At 49.1% G+C, this 8,080-nt stretch overlaps 1 long non-coding RNA gene across 2 annotated transcripts in view; it reads left to right on the forward strand.

The window, feature by feature from the left end:
- LOC116668345 overlaps positions 1 to 6,951 on the forward strand; it is a 77,010-nt gene extending 70,059 nt beyond the window's left edge. For both annotated transcript variants that reach the window (XR_004325509.1, XR_004325510.1), the window contains 2 exons: positions 1,154 to 1,558; positions 4,606 to 6,951. This is a non-coding gene — a long non-coding RNA (uncharacterized LOC116668345). The remainder of the gene's footprint in view (positions 1 to 1,153; positions 1,559 to 4,605) is intronic.
- The last annotated feature ends 1,129 nt before the right edge of the window (positions 6,952 to 8,080 follow it).

Below are 8,080 nucleotides of genomic sequence, written 5' to 3' on the forward strand. Positions count from 1 at the left end.
GTGATTTTCCTCATGTTCTCTGTTATCAATTTCTACTTGAATCCCTTGTGGTCAGAGAACATTCTTTGGCTTGAGTCCTCTTAAATTTATTCAGACTTGTTTCATGACTCTACCTTTTAAATTTTCCATACGAACTTGAAAATAATGTGCAATCTGATGGTGCTGAGTGGAGTGCTCTGTAAATATCGATTAGGTCAAGTTGTTTATAGTGTTGTTCAAGTCTTGGAAATCTTTGATTAGATGCCAGACATTGTGATTTTTACCTTTTTGGGTACTTTTGCATCCTTTTGGATACTCCAATTATGCATGCATGAGGTGTTTTTGTATTCCTGGTTATTTTTGTATAAATGTTCTGAACTCTGTTCTGGAATGCATTTTATTGGCAGGAAGAGTCTGGTCCTTTTGGGTTTTGCTTTTAAGATTTGTTAGGTGGGCAGGGGGAGGGTATGGCTCAGTGGTAGAGTGAGAGCATACACGAGGTCCTGGGTTCAATCCCCACTGCTTCCATTATAAATAAATAAATAACTAAAAACCTAATTACCTCTCCTCCAAAAATAAACTTAAAGAAATGAAAGATTTATTAGATGGGTCCAGAGTAGCATTTAGTTTAGGAATAATGATTCCTCACTATTGAGGCAAGATTCTTCTGAGTACTCTACCCAATGCTGCATGAATTATGAGGTTTTCTGGTCTTGGTGAGGACAGGTGTTATTCCAGGCCTTGTATGAGTGCTGGAGACTGTTCTCTCTAATCCCTTTGGATTGCCATTGACCCAGCCTGGAGGACTGTCCTTCCACACCCAGGCTGATCAGTACTCTGATGAATACTTGAGGGGGACCCTCTCCAGAGCTCCAGGGTTCTCTATGTAAGTCTCTCCTCTCGAGTACTCTGTCCTGCAAATTCTGGTTGTCTCCGTCTCCCTGGACTCTCAGCTCTATCTCCTCAACTCACAGGGCTTCCCAGGCTCCACCTCCATTCCCATTTTTTTCTTCCGCAGCCTGGAAACTTCCTCAAGGCATTAAGCTAAGTTGATTTTAGGGTTCACCTTGTTTGCTTCCTGTCTCTCAGGGATACTGTCCTTTGTTGTCTGATGCCCAGTGTCCTGAAAACCCTTGTCTCATATATTTTGTATGGTTTCTCTTTGTTGTTTCAGGTGGGAGGGTACATTTACTCTCTGTTCTTCACCTTGGATGGAAGCAGGATTCTCAACATGCCTTTCAGCGCCATCTGTATGCTAATGACCCGCACATTCACTCCGACCTTCAAAGTCTTATATCCAACTTGGAATAATCATGGCTAAGACCTCAAACTCACCGGATCCAAAATGGAACTCCTGATTCTCCTCTCACCAGATCTCTCCTTCCTGTCTTCCTCATCCCAGGAAATATTCATCCAGATGTTAATTTTATCCTCTTTTCTTCTGTTTCCCTCATATCCTATGCCAGCATCTCAGAAACTCCTTTTGGCTTGACCTGCAAGATGTATCTTAAATCTGAGACACTTTCATTACCTCCACTACTGATTAAAGTCACCATCATCACTCATCTGGAATCTTGCAGTAAGTAGCCTCCTAACTCCAAACGAGCTGCTTTCATTCCTCATCCTCTTATAGTCTATTTTTCCTTCAGTAGCGGGGAGCCCTTAAAGATGCTGGCTCCATCATAGTTGTTCAAAACCCTCCCATATCTTCCCATCACAACTTAGGATAAAGCCCAAAGTCCTTATCGTGGTGCACAGGACCCTGTATGACATGGCCTCCGCCACCTGTCTCACCTCATCTTCTCCCCTCTCTTCCTTGCTCACTCCACTCTGGCCACCCAGGCCTTGCTGTTACTGGGACATGCCAAGGACCTCCTCCTTTAAGGAATACTTCTTCCCTTTGCCTGGAGTGCTTTCCCCTAGATATTTCCCTGTCGATACCTTCATGAGTCTCAGCTCAGATACCCGCCCCCCCTTCATAGGGGGCCCTTCCATGACTGTGTGATTAACACAGCATCCCTGCTGCCTCTCCCCTTACTCTGATTTATAGAACTATTCCCACCGACACCCTGCACACATATTTGTCCACGTGCTTATCATCCCTTTCCCTGGGTAGAAAGCAGGCTTCACGAGGACAGGGACTTTGTCTTGTTCACTCTTGGTCATTATCTATGCCTAGAATAATGCCTGGCATATGGCAGAAGCTCAGTGAGTCAGACTGAATGAATGAATGCTCCTGTTGGCCACTGGGTACAATCTACTCGCTATGTGGCTGTGGACAAGTCCTGTACCATCTCAGGGCATGTCCTTTTCTAGTGGGCACTGGCTGAAAGTCACCCCCCACATCCCCACCTTGCACTGTGCCAGGCGAAGCCCTGGGCTTTGCTCTTCAATTCCCCACCCTGCTGGAGGGGGCTGAGCCAGGCGTTCTGCATCCGTACTTGATGGCGCCCGGCTTTGGAGTGTCATGATAACCACCAGGGGGCGCTCGATGCTTAGATTCTGGACCCAGGGCTCTGCATCTCCCCTTTGGATTGGTAGAAGTTGCTGTGATTGACGGTCATTTAGGACCCCTGTTTGTAGGTGGTGTAAATGTGCATGGGGAATGGGAAGGCATTTTCAAGAGCCCTCACTCCAGGGCTCAGGGTGTGGATTCAACTCTTGCTGCTTACCCTCCCATGGCTCCCCACCTAGAGACAGACCCCAAGAAATGATTCACCTGTGTCTTCCTGAGGAGGGAGAGAATGAATTGGGCCCACTAGACTGGAAACTGTGTTGGGGTGCTCAGTGGCTTCTCACATGTCTTGGACCCCAAAATCACCTTGGGGCTTTGGACAAGTAAACCCTTTGGCATCACTGAGCAGGGTAACCCTATTATTCTTGAGTCCCTCTAAGGAGCCAGAACCCTGGCAAACCTGTCCCAGCCCTTTGGCCTTCTCCAGGACTGAGCCCGTCCTCAGGTCAGGGAAGGCCCCCACCCTGGACTGCAGATTGTCCCTCAGACCCACGAGGCTCTAGGTGGGCCATCCCAGGAGGCCTGGGGAGATGCCTTCTGAGTGGGGAGGCTCCGACATACTCAGGTTCATTTTATTCTCTCAATAAGTTAGAATTTTTTTTTGCTGTGGACCCATAGGCAGATGGCAAAACTGAGGCCCAGAGAGTAGGAAGGATACTATGAAGTCCCATATCATCATGTGGTGTGCGTTTGGGTGTAGCCTCTGTTTTGGGTGAGCCTAATGACCCCGCGGGCCATTCCCGTTCCAGAGAGTTATCTCCTCCAGCTCAAACACGGCCTCTGAGCCTTTGCACTTGCTGTTCCCTCTGCCTGGCCTGTCTTTCCCTCATATCTTCACGGGGCTGGTTCCTTCCTGTCCTTCGGGTGATAGGCCAGATGTCACCTCCTCAGAGAGGCCTTCCCTGACTACACCTGGTCCCTTTCTATCTCACCAGCTTGTTTTATTTCTTCTAGAGCACTTATCACCATCTGAAATCAGCCAATTTCCCGGTTTATGTTTTGTATTCTGTCTCCCCTGTCAGAATGGAAATGTAACTACAGCAGGGACTTTGCGGGACTTGTTCCTTGTGGACCACATCTCTCATGTGGCCCACGGTAGGCAGTGTCCCATGGGCATTACTGGGGGCGTGGACAAGGAGGATGGAGAGGGGCCCATCACCCACGCAAGTCTGCAGACAATAGTGCAGAGTCTCACTGACCCCTCCTGGGAGACCCCAAGCTCTGGGGTGCTCCGGGGCTGATGAGCCCATTCCTCTCTGGGCTTCTTATTCCCTCACCCATGCCCCCATGAGTGGGCATGCACCTCACACAGGAAGCCATGGAATGTTGGCTTTAAGAACCAAAGCCAAAAAAATGGGAGGAGGCAGGAGGGGGACAGTGCAGCCTGGGGGTGGGGTCCAGCCGCTAGTGTTCCAGGGATGGGAGCCCAGGATTGCCAAGGTGCTGGATCCCTTTGTTTTTCCAAACTCAGGCTGAGTGAGTGGATGGTTTCTGACCATGCTGACTGCCCTGTGACTGTGTGAGTTCCTGTCAGGAGGGTACAGAGGGCACTCCTTCCCTGTGTGTGAGTGTGAAGTGTCCCTGAGCTCCCTCCCAGGGCCAGGAGGGCCGTCTTACAGGACAGCTTGGTGACTGGGTGGAGAGCAGACAAGGCAGTAGGAGACGGAGTCATGCTTCGGGCCAGGAAAATCTAAATTAGAATTCTGGCTCAGCCACTTCAGTGCTGTGTGACCTTGGGCTAGTAACTTCCTCTCTCTGAGCTAAGAAGAAATGAAATCTGCTTCACTGGCTCTGGAACTCTGCCCTCCAGGCCCAGTTTGTGTTTGGGGTTCCTGGCCTTCTTTCAATTCTCAGCATAAAGGGAAGCCACCCCCACCCCTACCTGGGGACTCAGGTTCTTCTTGCCCTGGAGTCACCCTGTTCTGACTATTTCTTTAGCAGAATGGCATTATCTATTTAGATTTCTGCCCCTCCTCCCCCACTAGACCAGATCTACCCTTGCAGGCAGGCCTGGGGCTTTGTTCATTTCTGCATCCCTCATGCCCAGCGTGGGTACAGGCACACCACATATTTGGTGGCCACATTATAATACTGTTTTATACTCATTTTAGGTATGAATAAACTGAGGCTCGGAGAGAGGTCAAGTGAATTGAAGTCACACAGCACACAAGTGGCAAAGCCGGTGGTGGGCTGGTCAGCGTTTAACAATCAGCTCTCCAAACAAACAAACAAAAGCCTCAATTTGTGGTGTTTGCCAATTTCTGTGGTGTAAATACTCCTGCCGAATTTCAAGCTACCAACACGCTTCACTGAACTTGAAGCTGGGAAGGGATGCTCACAATCGACCCTTGTGAGCAGGTATGAGCCAACTTCAGAACATCATGAGGCAAAGTTGAGATTCAAACCCTGCCCTGTTCGATGCGGACCAACTGGCATTCTATTTTAGATTCCTGAAACCTGGTATTAAGCGGAAAAAAAGCAGGGTACATAGGGCATGTATCAAGGGGGAAAAAGAATACGGAAACATACAAAAGAATATACGCGTATGAATGTATATCTTGGCTTGTTTGTGTGAATCTTGAATGATTTGCCGGACTGATAACACTGAGTTTTTCCTAGAAGGGGAGCTAAGTGTCTGGATGACAGGGAGGGAGAGAGATTACTTAGGGTATTCTTTATACTCTTTGAATTTTGAACCATGTGAGTATATTAACCATTCAAAAAAAAAAAAAAGAATCAACAAAAAATAAAACCAGACAAGCAACCAATCGCAAACAGACGCTGGGCCTGCGGCTCTGTGCCAGGCTGGTCTGTGGGCCTGGGGCCGGGCAGGGTGTGCTGGGTGGACTGCTCTGTCTTTTGGCAGCCCTTGGACTGTGCTGCTGGGCAGGTGGGGCAAGTTGAGAGACTATCGTCTTCTCAGAGTGTGAGGGATGGTTGCACTTGCTTTAATTCTCGTCTGTGCATCTTGGTCACTGAGACCACGGCACTGCGCTCTAAACTCAATTAGAAATTTAACAAACCTTATAAATCCTCCCCAGCCTGGGCCTTGTAAATCTCCAGAGCGAGGCTGGCTTAACACTTCTCTATCTCTGGCTTAATGACCTCCCTGGCCCGGCCTGGGAATGATTCAGGGCCAGCGAAAGGTCTAATTAGTGAACACAAGCTGCATCCCAGGCGAGGGGAGGAGGAAGAGCGACTGGGTCCCCGCCCTGGGGACACTAGGGAGGTGAGTCCCAGCCCTGGACAAGGAGGGTGAAGCAGGTGCCTGATTGACCTTCACTGTTAACACAGCCCTGTTGTGTCTCCCGCACTGCACTTCGTTGTTCAGGGAGAGCTGTTGTGTGATGTGCCACTTATAACACTGTTGCATCGAGAGCCCTGTGGGGCCCATGGAGTCTCCCGGCAAGACAGCACATTTGTGGGCAGGTTTTGAGGCTGTGTTGACAGCCTGTGGTGGGCGTGGGAGGTTTTGACGGTGGGTTCTCATCTCCCGTGTCTGAGGGAATTGTGTTCCAGAGCAATGTATGTGAAATAACAGGGAGTCCAGAGAGCCTCATTTTTAAGGGTGTACATCTCAGCTTTAGTGAGAAGATGGATCTTTCCAGCCAAGCTGACCTATCCTTGTGAGTTAATGAGCTCCCCGTCAGTAGAAAGACAGCCCAGGATCCTCCACCATTAACGGAGCCCAAGCTGTGTGCCGGGCTCCTTACACATCATCTGATGCTGTCTTCCGGCCCCATCTTACAGATGAAGAAATTGATGTTCAGAGAGATAACGTGTCCCAGGTCATTCAGAACCAGGATTTGAACGCTGGCCTGCTTGGCTTCAGGACTTGTGGCTCCTCTGCCATGCCTCCCGCTCTGCTGAAGATGCGCCCTTCAAGCTGCTGCTCATCTAAGAGGACTCATGATGATTCTGGGCACAAAGTGATTAAAGGCCCCAGAGCCACAGTCTCCTTGGCAACACGGGCTGCCTTTGCCAGGGTGTCCCACCACGTTCCATGCTGGGGTGGGAAGATGTGGGTCCTCTCTGCCCTCTCTCCTACCTTTGTTCATTTACTGGTTTCATTTTTCTGTCCTCCCAGCCTCCTCTGCCCTCTGTCTCTGGACCTGATTCCCAGAACCCACTGAGTAATTTGCCGGGAGGTTGGGGGTGGGGTGGGCCGAGCCCTCCACTTTTACCCATCACCCTGCTGCTCAGGTGCAGGAGGCAGAGCTGACACTGTTACCTGGGGTGACGGGTGCCAGCTCTCACCCCACCAGCCCTTCTGAACCCCTCCCTGGCCCTGATCACCAGGAGGAGGCCTGGGTAATTGGTTCCATCTAAGGCTCATCCTCAGTGGCGCGAAGGAGAAAGTTATAAATATTTTTATCTATAACTCACGAGAAATAAAAATTTAATTACACTGAAAAATTTAAATTTCATAAGAAATAAATATTAATCCTGGAGAGTGACTTTTGTGGGAAGTTAACTTTCAAATGTTGCCAATCTGGAGGTTCCTGGGGTCTGGGAGGGAAGGGGAAGCCCCCAGTTTGGGTTCCTGGTCTTGGGTGGGGGTCTCCACCTCTGAGACCCAGGGCGCTCAGACTCAGATCTCCATCCAGGGAAGAGGCTGCCTTCAGCCCTTTGCTCTCTTCAGTAATTAATTACCTACCACGTCCAGACATTCTTCTAGGTGCTGGGGTGTTGCAGGAAAACTGAGGCACGTGGAACATAAAGCAATGTGGAGGCAGATATCAAATGAATAACCACTAATGCCACTGCCCAGTTAGAACCCCGCTACTGGGCACAAACCTACCTGCTCCTGCTTGGTGGTATTATTATTATTATTATTATTATTATTATTATTATTATTATTATTATTATTATTATTATTATTATTATTATTATTATTTTACTTAAAGAAATGCAAGTCTAACACACATGGAGAAAGATGCCTGAAGCATAAGCCGGCAGCCCAATGAATGCTGACAGTGTCTAGGAAGGTACGCTGCCCAGATCCGGGAATCTGACATTGGTTCACGTGCTGGGCATTTGGGGGAGGGGCAGGCCCTGCCTGGAGGACCTTGGCAGACTGCTTGATGGATGACTCTTGCTGCCTGACCAGGGAGAGAATGATTTGGGAGTAGGGTGGCCTATTATTAGTAACAACATCTCAATACATACAGAACGTTTATCACGTGCCAGGCCTGATTCTAACGGCTTTATGGGTATTAATTCATTTAACCCTGACAAAACCTGACCAAGTAAGTGCTCTTATCACCTCATTTTATTGACGAAAAAACCAGAAACACAGAGAGGTTAAGTAACGAGTCTGAAGTCACACAGCTGGTGGGAGGCATAGCCAGGTTAGATCTGAGTCCCCTGGCTTGGAGCCCTCGGGCTCCTCTGAGATGGGAGAGCCCAGTCTTGGTGTCAGGAGGCCTGGGGTCTAGTGTCCTCTGGAACCTCTGCAAACCTTTTGATGTATCATACCAGCTGTGTGGCCTCAGGCAAGTCTCTCAACCTCTCTGAACTTCAGGTTCCTCTTTTGAGAAGTGGGGATAAAAATCCCCACTTTGTGCCACTGTGGGCTTGTATGGG

The sequence above is a fragment of the Camelus ferus genome, chromosome 13 (assembly GCF_009834535.1).
Source record: "Camelus ferus isolate YT-003-E chromosome 13, BCGSAC_Cfer_1.0, whole genome shotgun sequence".
In the NCBI taxonomy this organism is placed as follows: domain Eukaryota; kingdom Metazoa; phylum Chordata; class Mammalia; order Artiodactyla; family Camelidae; genus Camelus; species Camelus ferus.